This window comes from Schistocerca piceifrons, chromosome 2 (genome assembly GCF_021461385.2).
Source record: "Schistocerca piceifrons isolate TAMUIC-IGC-003096 chromosome 2, iqSchPice1.1, whole genome shotgun sequence".
Classification (NCBI taxonomy): domain Eukaryota; kingdom Metazoa; phylum Arthropoda; class Insecta; order Orthoptera; family Acrididae; genus Schistocerca; species Schistocerca piceifrons.
Window position 1 is genome coordinate 665,096,878 of NC_060139.1, and position 12,111 is coordinate 665,108,988.

A 12,111-nucleotide genomic window follows, 5' to 3' on the forward strand; every position below is an offset into this window, starting at 1 on the left:
GTGGCGTTGCACTCAATAAGACTTGCACTTGGCGGCCTAACTTCCCGTCTAGGAACTCCCGGCCACTGACGCCTTAGGATCATTTCTATTTTGTTGCGGTTGTTTATGTATTACAGTAAAGGAACACAAACATCACGTATAAATGCAATATTATACAAAGAAACACACTTTAAAATGGAAATGACTTCCCGAAACGTGCCATGTAAGAAATAACTAAAATAAAATTGTGCTTGGCAGCACAAAAATCTATTTCATAAACAAATGTCGATTACGATGAATGAAAAATTGAATTAGACCTTTAACTGCAAATTATTGAACTAGTCTCTTCCATACTAGTGCCGCACATTCTAGCGCTTAGTGCGAGCGGTTTGCTGAGCTGCCTTTAACATCCGTTGTCGTTCCTCACCCTGACAGATGTTTTGAGATTGGGTCAGTCACAGAGTACCCTGCTTTCGCCGTCGTTACTCGCCCTCCAGCACTCACTATTTATTCATCGCTATGGAATCATGGAAGTTGTTGGGGATTGTAACTTACTGGCATATACTGTAGCTTCTCCCAAAGACTAAATATCCCTGTTGGGTAATCCACAAGTCCACTCGAAATTTTGTCGCTGGCATACAAGGAAGTGTATACTATAAATGATATTTGCCAGAATATATCCTGCTGTATATAAAACCTGACTTTGTCTATTCTGTGATAGACACTGGCGATTCCAAATAAAGGGACTTAATCAGCTGCTCTGTTTTCTCGGTGAAAAGTTACCAAGGGATTTCACTGTATTTTTTCTACTCAGTCCTCGTGGTACTCTAACAGGTGAAACTTGACGATTCTCTGAAGTTCCTCAAACTGCACAGGGCGATGTTGGGCAGGGCTGACACTGGATCCACATTCGAAAGGACTGGCGTTTAAATCCTCAGTTGGCCGTTCAGGTTCATGTTTTCCGTGGTTTTCCTAACTCGCTTAAGGCAAGCGCCAACACGGTTACTTTGAAAAATTCTCGACCTGTTTTCTTTCTTTTTCTTCCCCAATTCGAGCTTGTGCTCCTCGTCTAATGACCTTGTCAACAATAATACGTAAAATGTAATACAAGTTGTCTTTTTTGTGTTTAGGCCTCTGTTTTCCCACATTGGCATTAATAAAAGTAATGTAGGCTATACTCCTTCTTCTGCGGCAGCAATAAAAGTCTTATTTAGAACTAAAGCGTTTCCCTTTATTTCAAAGCATCTTCAGTGGTCAGATTTTTTGTTCCCTACTGCATTCCTATTGTTCTCCCAAACATAGGTGCTCGGTTTCCAGAGTTTATCGCTGTACTGACACTGAATATATACATACGTTTTCGTGTTTTGTGGAGGCTCATGCACTTCATGTACCACGAAAAAACCGCAAGAGGTGTATATGCTTCCACACAATTTGAGAACGTTTATATATCCAGTGTCAGTAAAGTGCACTGTTCTAAAAATCGAGCACCGTGGCCTCCCTCTGTACAGTCACTCACAGGATAAGATGTAGATCTAGCCATCTTTGTATGAGATCTGCCCTTTACCGACGGTTTCCTATATCATAACGAGCATCCAAAGTGCGACGCCAGTGATGCCGCGGTGATAGCGCACCATTTATTGACCAAGTGTCAGGTCTACGTTGAATGATAAGCATCAAGTAGTTTAAACACCGATATACTTATATTTCATGCGCAGGCATTGACACCGTCTTGTGACAATGACCTCTATTTTGAGCGAAGGTATAAGTTTTAGATCCTTCTACATTTTATCCTTTTTTTTTTGTAAGAGAAGAAAACTAATTCCTATAACTCTTATAAAGGTTTATTTAATGTATTTATAAAAGGTTGTAACTGTCTGAGAGATACAATCTGTATACTCAGTTGTCGTTCATCCACAAGTATTCCGATTCGACGTTCCTTTTGATTTTTTTGCAGGTTTATTTTGTTGCGTTCAGTGCCGTAAATAACCTTTGTACACTCACAAGCTAAGTGTTGGGGTCTTCGACTTCTTCGACACAAGGACGGCGGAGTGACGAGGCAACGAAAAGTGTGTCAGACGCCCCAGCTGAAGGTATCCCCTCCACTCTCCCCCACCAACTCCGCGCTGCGAGAGGAGGAAATACCGATTGCGCATGCGCTAGTTGCAAGCTGAACTCACGTGGACGTCGCATCGTGAAGATAACGCGTACTTATTTGCACTCACGGTAGTGCGTTATAAGTGACAGTGAAAGCACAACAACTCATCTAAACTGGAGATCCTCTTAACTGTGCCGTGTAAGTACTGCAGCCGCTGCTCTGAAAATTCGCTTAGAACATAACATTGACAATACGTGCTGGACGCTATTTTCCATTCTATCATATATAAAGTTTTCTTCGTGATACATTTGCACTTATAGTGTGGAGGAATGTTTTTTTGTGTGCTACTCAACGACCCGTAATTAATACCATAGTCATTTCTTAGAGAACCGTAGGGGTTACCCAGATTGCTGATGTTCCGCCTAACGTTTCGTCTTCCACTGCTGGAGACTTCTTCAAAGGCTTTAACGGCTCAGGAAGGTGTTACAGACTCAAACAAGCTCAGCGAGTCGAACTGTTTACATATATCCACGCAAAGGTCGGCTCGTGACGTCATCAGACTGCAGTCAAAGATCGCTGAGTCCAGCCGTCGTATGCTGGGCAGATTTGTGGTGAGGAGCAGCAGTTAGGAACTACAAAAATAAGCATCAGCACCCGCTTCAGAGAACACAAGAAAAATTGTTGCCTGGCCAAGACGGATAAATTAGCAGTGCAGATCATGCCCTAGTGTTTTGGCTCATATGGCTCTGAGCACTATGCGACTTAACTTCTGAGGTCATCAGTCGCCTAGAACTTAGAGCTAATTAAACCTAACTAACCTAAGGACATCACACACTTCCATGCCCGAGGCAGGATTCAAACCTGCGACCGTAGCGGTCGCTCGGTTCCAGACTGTAGCGTCTAGAACCGCACGGTCACTCCGGCCCGCCCTCTGTAGTTTTTACAAGATCTAATAATTACTACGCTAGGAGGTACAGAGAGGCCATGGAAATTCAAAAGCACAAACACAATTTCAACAGAAAATGAGGAGGATAGAAATTAGAAAAATGGTGCTTCGCCGTGCTAATTAAAACAAACAGCGAAAATCTTCCGTTCTACAAGCTCCAAAGCATCTGTGGCGTTAGATAGTGGTCTCATAACGTCACGAACCGACCGTTGCTATATACGTATAGATAGTTCGGCTTGTAGAGCTTGTTCGAGTCTGTAATAGCTTTCTGAAGTCGGCCGGGGTGGCCGAGCGGTTCTAGGCGCTATAGTCTGGAACCGCGTGACCGCTACGGTCACAGGTTCGAATCCTGCCACGGCCATGGATGTGTGATGTCCTTAGATTAGTTAAGTTTAAGTAGTTCTAAGTTCTAGGGGACTGATGACCTCAGAAGTTAAGTCCCATAGTGCTCAGGGCCATTTGAGCCATTTGAGCTTTCTGAATCGTTAAAGCCTCTGATGAAGTCTGCAGCAGTGGGAGACGGAACGTGGGGAAGAGCCCTGGACCACGGCCACATGCCCATAAATCAAATGTCAGCAATATCACAATCCCCAGCCTTAGAAGTCTGCAGTGCGTGATTATTCCTAGACTGCCTGCCATACAAACCCTTTCATAAAATGAAGCTACATTTCTGCAAAACAACTGGAATCTTTCTCCGAATATTTGGGTGCGGCAGTTTTCTTCGGCGTTCCGACGTGTAGGTGAGATTTACCGTAAAATGTCACAACGATTTTGTTATTATTCACCACATAAATACGGTGCCCAACATAAACGTAGCAGGAAGCTATCCCACCACCACAGAAAGGAGTTGCTGCAGGAGGTGGTGTGCTTGCACTGTCTTATCACAGCGAACTACAACAACAATGGCAACACAATGAGTAACAATTAACAAGCATTTTAAGAGCATCTACATACACAAATACTCAGTTTTTGTGTGACGCTGATGAGAGGGCTTGACACAGGCGTTAAACAACTTAACACTAGTATAAACGTAGTTGAGAGAACAATGACTAACTAATCTATTAGCAGATCCTGTCGGGTTCTCTTGTCGTTGATTGTTAAGTCCTGTCTCTGTTAATACAGCACACGGCGACACTCGATGATTACTGAGACACTGTGCAGCGCCTGTACGACAATGCTGTCCGACGACAAATACTGGCGTGAAGCTGTGCGTCTGCTTAAATCCACGGTGGGCTGATTAATGTCCATTTGCGAACTCTTTGACTGACGTCAGATGGAAAAAGCATGTAGCCCCTGCAGAGCTCCCTCTGCAGTGTCAGAACATAACTATGGCAGTAGAGGCGACTTATGGCAGAAGCATAATGTCGTCACTGTTACGTACGTCATCCATGTGACACCTAACCATAACTACACTGCCTGACAAAAAAAGAGTGAACCACTCACAAGGAGAGGAGGAAACGAAATAAAAATTCACAAGTTATTAAAAAATAGAGTCAAAATGACAAATAAATTGGCAATACGAGCCTGTTTATCAGTATAACGTTGGGCACAGCCTCAAGCCTGGTTGCAAACGCGAAACGTGTCATAAAGCCGTTCAGTCTTCTCCTGAGGCAAGCTGGCCAACATCTGCTGTAACTGCTTCTCAATATCCTGGACCTAGCGTTAGGATGGAGCTGAAGTCTAAGCTGGTGCGACACATATCCTACCACAGACAGATCTCGGATCCTACTGGCCATGCAAGTACCTCAGTATCGCGATGCGTCGAAGAACATTATTAAATGGTTCAAATAGCTCTAAGCACTATGGGACTTAACATCTCAGGTCATCAGTCCCCTAGACTTAGAACTACTTAAACCTAACTAACCTAAGGACATCACACACATCCAAGCCCGAGGCAGGATTCGAACCTGCGACTGTAATGGTCGCGCGATTCCGGATTGAAGAGCCTAGAACCGCTCGGCCACATCGGCCGGCTCAACGAACATTGTCCTGTTGAAAAATAGTAGCATGATACTGCCACTTGAGAGGTAACACATGAGGAAGTAGGATGATCGTGACGTATCTGTGTGCTGACAGAATTCCCTCTGTCTTATACCCGATGAGCACCCGCACCAAGACAGCAGTAGCAACACCTGTGCGTCTCTCCAAAACATTGGAAGAATGGCATCTCTCGCCAGATCGCTGTCGATGGTCATCCGGTATAGTGCACACACTATGCGACTCTATTCGTCTTCTGTCCATGATTCCCCGTCGTGGTTCCACCCAAACGCTGTCTTTCGTGCTGCGGTGTTAACGGGAACCTGCACATCAGACGGTCAATCCCTAGTTCGGCTGCACCTAGTCTCTGATAACTGGTGCGGTATGACATGGGATGTAGCAGCTAGTCCATTTCTTATTCTCAGATGGCAGATAAACATGTGAAGGGGTTCCGATGTGCTTGATGCACAATACAGTGATCCCTCCTTGTGATTGTCAGACATGGGCGACCGGAACTTTGAGAACGAGTATGTCTCACTTCACCTTCCCATACAGTCCTCCGTCGGGCGACTGCCACATCCAAATGCCCCCCCCCCCCCCCGCACCCCCCCCCCCCCCACGCATATATATATACATATATATTGCACGATTCAAACGCCCAGCCGAATGGAGACCCAACTGAGGCGTCTTTCAAATTCTATCAGGTTGTGATAACACTGTCTCACACACGTACACGGCACTCCGCGTCCTTCGCAGTAATTACTCAACATACGACACAGTTCACACCCCATATACACGCTACCAGGCCTTGGGTGTGATTTTTAGGCGGTTTTCCACATCCCACTAGGTGAATACTGGGCTGGTCCCCACGTCCCGCCTCAGTTACACTACTCGCATTTGAAAAAAAAAAAAACGTTCGCACTATTTCATGGTTTCCACTAGACTGCGGTACACTAATTGCGCCCTGGAATGTATGGCGTGGCGGCAGGAAGGTCATTCGGCCACCCTCTGACACTAACGTCGCCAAATCAGGCCGACCCCGCGTTGAAGTGAATGATGATGATAACACGCTACCAGGCCTACTAACAACACTAAACACAAACGACACTAACGCATTCTGGTGGCCATTCTACCTGTCACAGTGAACTGCAATTCTAAATACCTCCTACAGCGTGGATGTTGTGTATGGAGCTACACTGACATCCGGCCATGTCTTCTGGGCGCTTAACTTCTTTCGTCTGGCAATGTGTGTGGCGCCACGATGGAGATCTGCACTGCAGTGTGGCGCCCTTCGTGTATATAGCTGTGTGCCGTATCAGACCGCGGACACATCAGACGCCGCTGGTACCTAATTTTGAAGGTCAGAATCCTTGGACGCCTTGGGAGGTCACAGGCCGCTGCTATGAACATGCCACAAACGGTATTTTCAATGTTTTGACAACGATTCCAGGGCACAGATAATGATCGTGGTACACCAGCACAAACTCGACCACCAATAGTAAAACCACTCCACAGCAGGAAGGATATTCACCCTTAACTGCTCTGCGAAATTCAGCGATTCTCTCACGGCAGTAGAGTTCCAAGCTTGCAGTTCCTATCGCAGTAGTAGTTTCACGATAAACTATTTACCAGAGCAGTAGGTCTGGGTAATGGCAGCATGGATTCGGTAACGCAGAGATTAGATTTTCACTAATTGGTGAATGTGGAAATGTGCTTTTCATAGAAGAATTAGTCGTCGCTAATAGAGAACGTTATAGCTGGACAGTCATAGGAAGGCAGAAAGCAGTTCAGTGATGGTGAACTCTGACAAGTAAACCTACCTAATGGATAAACATCGATTTTGATCGGCTTTGGATATGTTGTAATGTAGATTGTAGACCAAACTAAGACACACATATTTTTATACGTGCCCATACGGCCGTTAAGAGGGTTAACAGCGCCTTTAAAAAACTGAGTTTAATATTTCTGAATGAATACCATTGAAACGGTCACAGATACAAAGAAACGTCAAATAAAAGTTCTACGGTTTTTAATGTAAGCTACAACGGTGCAAGAATATTTGTCAAAAATGTCATTTTTTTTAAAATCCTTTCCCCCACACTATTTTCTTTTCCATTCGGACATTTACTAACAGCAAAACGTATAGCATCGCTAATATCAGATTCAGCCATATATGATGAAGCGTTATCCCAAAGACGCATTTGTCAGAAATAAGCTACAAATATCTCTGTGCCACTGTATGCATGCCCAATATGTCTCCGCTTCAATGCCACCTGTCATGTTGGGTTGTTTAACCAGTCTTTTCGAAATAACTATATTATAAATGTATATTCTGCATTGTTCTATATATACTTTTTTCTTTTAATTTTATAAAATATAAAATATTTTGTGTTGTATTTGAATATTCTTTTTAAAATTCGTATATTTTTTGTTTTCAAGTTGTAACCGTTTCAGATTTAATGGCGATATCTCTGAAGTTGTTACTGTTTAAAGTTATTATAGATCTGTACAATAATGAGGAACTGCAAAATTGTCAGGTCAAAAAAATGCTGAATTGGAGGGGATTTCGAAAAAATAACATTTTTCGAAAAATTTGAGTGTGCCAATTAAAACAATAGAACGTTTATTTGAAGATTGCTTTTTATATCTGCTACCGTTTCAGCGGTATCCGTTTCAGCGGTATTCATTCATAAATACTTAACTCAATTCCCGTCAAGGGGATGTTTCACCCCCTCAAGAGCCGTTTGGTCACGTACAAAAAATACGCGTCTCTTGACTTGTTCTACGCTACAACATATTCAAAGCCGATCAGAATCGCTGCGTATCCCTCGGGTATGTTGAGTAGGCATATCGAGCTGGTGGCCAGGGATGTCCTTTCAGCTCCCAGTGATGTAGGACTCAGGAACTGCAATCTGATGTTGGTCTCTTGAGACGCTCCATTGGTCCAGACTTCCTGTTCATGAATAATATTGTTGCTAATATCCAGCTGCCCTGTGGATATCAATCACATGGAGTCTCCAGCTATTTATCCGAATCTGAATCATAGTATAGCTCAAGTCTGGCATGTATGAAGGGACCGGCTGTCAATACAGCTCTTGAACTACATCGTACAAAACATATCACATCACTGTGCAAGCGTATGCGGAAGCTATGGGAATCATATCCCTTATTAACGTTTCTTTGTGGAAGAGAGTTTAGAGTGCTGTATTTTTTTTTAAATCTACACCTTGGGTTTCAAAGCAGTTATAACTGCATGTTTGAGACACCGCTGTCTAATAAATGTGTTGAATTTATAACTTCATTCGATTGCCCTTTTACGGACTAATTTATTCTTGCTACGTAAAAATATTTTTAAAATATGGGATTAAAGGATAATTTAATTCTTCAAAGTTCCAAAAAAAAGAAAACAGTCTCTTTTGCGAGTATTTTATTAATAATCTAAAGATGATCTTAAAGCGTGAAACGTGTCATTATTAATAAAACACTTGCAACAGAGTCTGTTTTCTATTTTTGACACATTGAACCACCGTTGCAGCAACAAGCCAAAATGGAATGGTGTAATGTGTTCAGAAGTTTGCCTCATCGGTTTTAAAATTTTATTACCACTAAAGCGGTATCCGCTGTCCCAAGATAATCTGAGGACGGACTAACAGCGCGAAACACGTCGCTATTAATAAAACACTTGAAACAGGGGTCTGTTCTCTATTCTTGGAACATTGAACCTCTGTTTTTGCATGAAGCCAAAATGGGGTAATGTGTTCATTCATTCAGAATTTTTATTTCCATTTTTTTCAAGATGAAATTGATGCAATGGAAAAACTACTTTCCATCACACTTGTGTAGTCGTCATTCAACGCTAAATGATACTTGCAGCAACCGTAAACACATCTCGTTCCTGCGTTTCTCATTGCCAGTGAACCCAAATGGTGGCATCTGTATGTTTGTTCCAGTACAGGCATTTGAGCCCACGCTTTGACAAACCGTGCATTCTCTAGGACTTTGCTCGTCTTGATCAGAAAGCTTAGCAGTTTCTGTTTCCGAAATGAGAAGCCTTTAATCAAATGTATTTCAAGTTGCAGTATAAGACTCAGTTGGTCTACCTAACCCTAATGTCCTCTACTCATCTTCCACAAAACATTCTAGCCTCAACGATGGTCAAGACAATAGAACGCAAAATATCTGATTGCACCATTGAGAGAACGCTTTACTGACTGCACAGCGTTCTCGTGGACGATCGAAGCTACCAGCATCTTCCACAGTTTCATTTTATCTGGTTACAGCAGGTGGATACCTCATCATCTTTTCATCTACATCCATACTCCAAAAGACACATTTGGTGTTTGACAGAGGGTACTTTGTATTCCAGTGTCTTTTCCCCTCTTCCTTTTCCGGGCGCGAATGATTACATCCGTATTTTTTGTAGAGATTTGTGGTGGCCTTAGGGTTTCTGGTGTTATGACGATGGTCACAGTTTATTTGTCCCTCAACAATATGGTAGAATACTCACGTTTTCACTGAAACAGAAATTCCTACCTCTGCATTTTACAGTCCTGTTTAATAATTGAGAAATCCCCGTAGTACTGGGTCTCAGTTTCCGAAGGAAATGCAGGGTGACACAGAAACACTGGAACATTTCCACAATCCAATAAAGCTAGAAGTGATGAAGGAAAGAAATTACTGTCATAGTAATTGAAATCTTGCCATTTACGAAACATTGATGGCATTTATCATTTTTTTTAAATACGTGCTTTAGATGGCGTCCTCCTGTACGAATACATTCGTGAAATCTGGTGTTGAGATTCCTCATTGACCGCTGCAACATCTCATCTAGGATACCGTGAACTGCATCCCGAATTCTCTGTTTTAACTCATCCAGGGTTCTTGGTCGAGTCGTGTAGACTTTGCTCTTGAGGTAGCCCCACAAGAAAAAATCACAAATGGATAAATCTGGCGATCTGGGGGGCCAGGGAATGTTATCGAATCGTGACATCACACGGTTGCCAAACAATTCTCGCACATATGCCACTGATTTCCGTGCAGTGTGCAATGTTGCTCAGTCCTTTTGAAACCGGGCTTTGGGAAGTTATTCAGTGCAGGTGTAACGAAATTTCGTAACATCTCCACGTAACGATCGGCATTGACAGTTATTGTGTTTCCCTGTTCATTTGCGAAAAAATACGGTCCGATAATACCACGTGATGAAATACCACACCATACCATCGCTTTTCTAGCGTGTAAAAGGCGCTCATGAAAGTCATTAGAAATTTTGTTTGCCCAGTAGCGGTAGTCCGATTTATTCACATAACCTGTGAGATGAAAATTTGTCTCATCTGACATCCAAAACTTCCTTAGAAATTCATCGTCATTGTTTATTTTTGTAATCATTTGTTGACAGAATCCTAAGCGCAACCAGTAATCGATGTCCTTCAGTTGTTGCACCAACTGTAGTTTGTACGGATGAAATTCTAAATCAAGATGAAGTATCCAGAATGATATATTCGCTCTGCAGCGGAGTGTGCGCTGATATGAAACTTCCTGGCAGATTAAAGCTGTGTGCCGGACCGAGACTCGAACTCGGGATCTTTGCCCAGATCGAGTCTCAGTTTTAATATGCCAGGTAGTTTCAAGATGAAGTATTCTGCGAACACTCTCCCGGGACATTCCAACCACCGCTGCTTGATTACGAGTTGAGCGCCGTGGGCTCTGTAAGACGGCCCCCCCATACAACATCAATGTTCGCTGGAGAACGCACACTTCTTGGTCGTCCTGTCGGTTTCTTCTTGAGGGCAGATCCAGTCTCTTCAGAGTTATTAATCCAACATGGTATCACGTGTTTCGATGCAATGGAATCATGACGTTCTAAATTATAAAAACGTCGAAACTCCCTCTGCGCCGCTAGCAAACTATCACTGTTTTTATAAAACATTTTTATGGCTAACGCACGCTGTTGTCCGTTCCACTGATCCATGATTACTGGAATGCCGGCCTGTTTACTCGCTTATTGTGTCGAGACTGCAGTGATGTCACCTGCCCGTGGCTGCCACTACTCATTTCAAACATTCCCGTTATTCTGTGTCACCCTGTACATCCATTTTACGGTGAGATTACCATTATATTCATTAGCGCTGACAAAATTACCACACAACATGTGTGCTGCAAATCTTGATTAAGGCTGCGAACATTTCTTTGCCCTGAAGGTACGCTGCTCATTCAGTATAGGCCAACATAATTTCTGGAGCGGGTAGTCAAAGTTTGCGCTCGATGTCAGGTAAGATCAAGGTGTAACGTGAGCAAAAGGAAAAAGGTACGAAGTCGTTGTCAAGCAGTCTGCAGCCCCAAAAAGAGTCCTTTTAAAGAAACTCGGGTTCACTTTCTGAATGTGTCTGAACCTGGGACGCTGGTGCAGATATCATCAACACAGTGTAACTCTCCGGTATGCGCTCCATATTTGCAGTACTTGTCAGCTGCTTTATCTGTACACTGTGATGGTACAGGCGTCGAGCAGCCAGCCAGCAGAGTTCATAACGTTGTATAGCGGTTCTCGGAGCAGAACTGGTGAGCTACAGTTCGTCGGTCTCATCTGAAATGCTGATGTCTTTTTATCGAGGTCAGCACGTCAACAAACTGAAAGCTCTGCTTGCCTGGCGCTGCGCTGTTTGTTCTGACTGCCGACAGTCGCTGGTGTACAGGGAGGGCTGTCCCACCATTTCAACAGGAATACCTTTTACTACGTTAGATATGTTGGTAACCTGTTATCGCGTAGGCTAATAGTCACAACTGGTTAAAAAAAAATACTGATCGACGTGTTTGCGTGACCTAGTTGGTCCACATAAATGAAGCCTTCGATTTTTTTGATTTTTTTTTCCAGCTGCAGCTAACGAGGGGACTGCGCCTACTCGCCATCCCCGATTTCGTCGAAGTTTGTCGTATATGCAGGTCTTGGCCAGAAATGAAAGTGACAGATGAGAAAGCTCCAGGTGGCCTAGCGTTTAGAAAAAATTGTAGTTTTGGCGCGGGGCGGACGAGCTATGAGCCATTATTTTATGTTGACCTGGCGGGTGACCCAGCAGAAAGAGTACGGAACAACAATGCTAAAGTCATGGGGTCGCGTCTC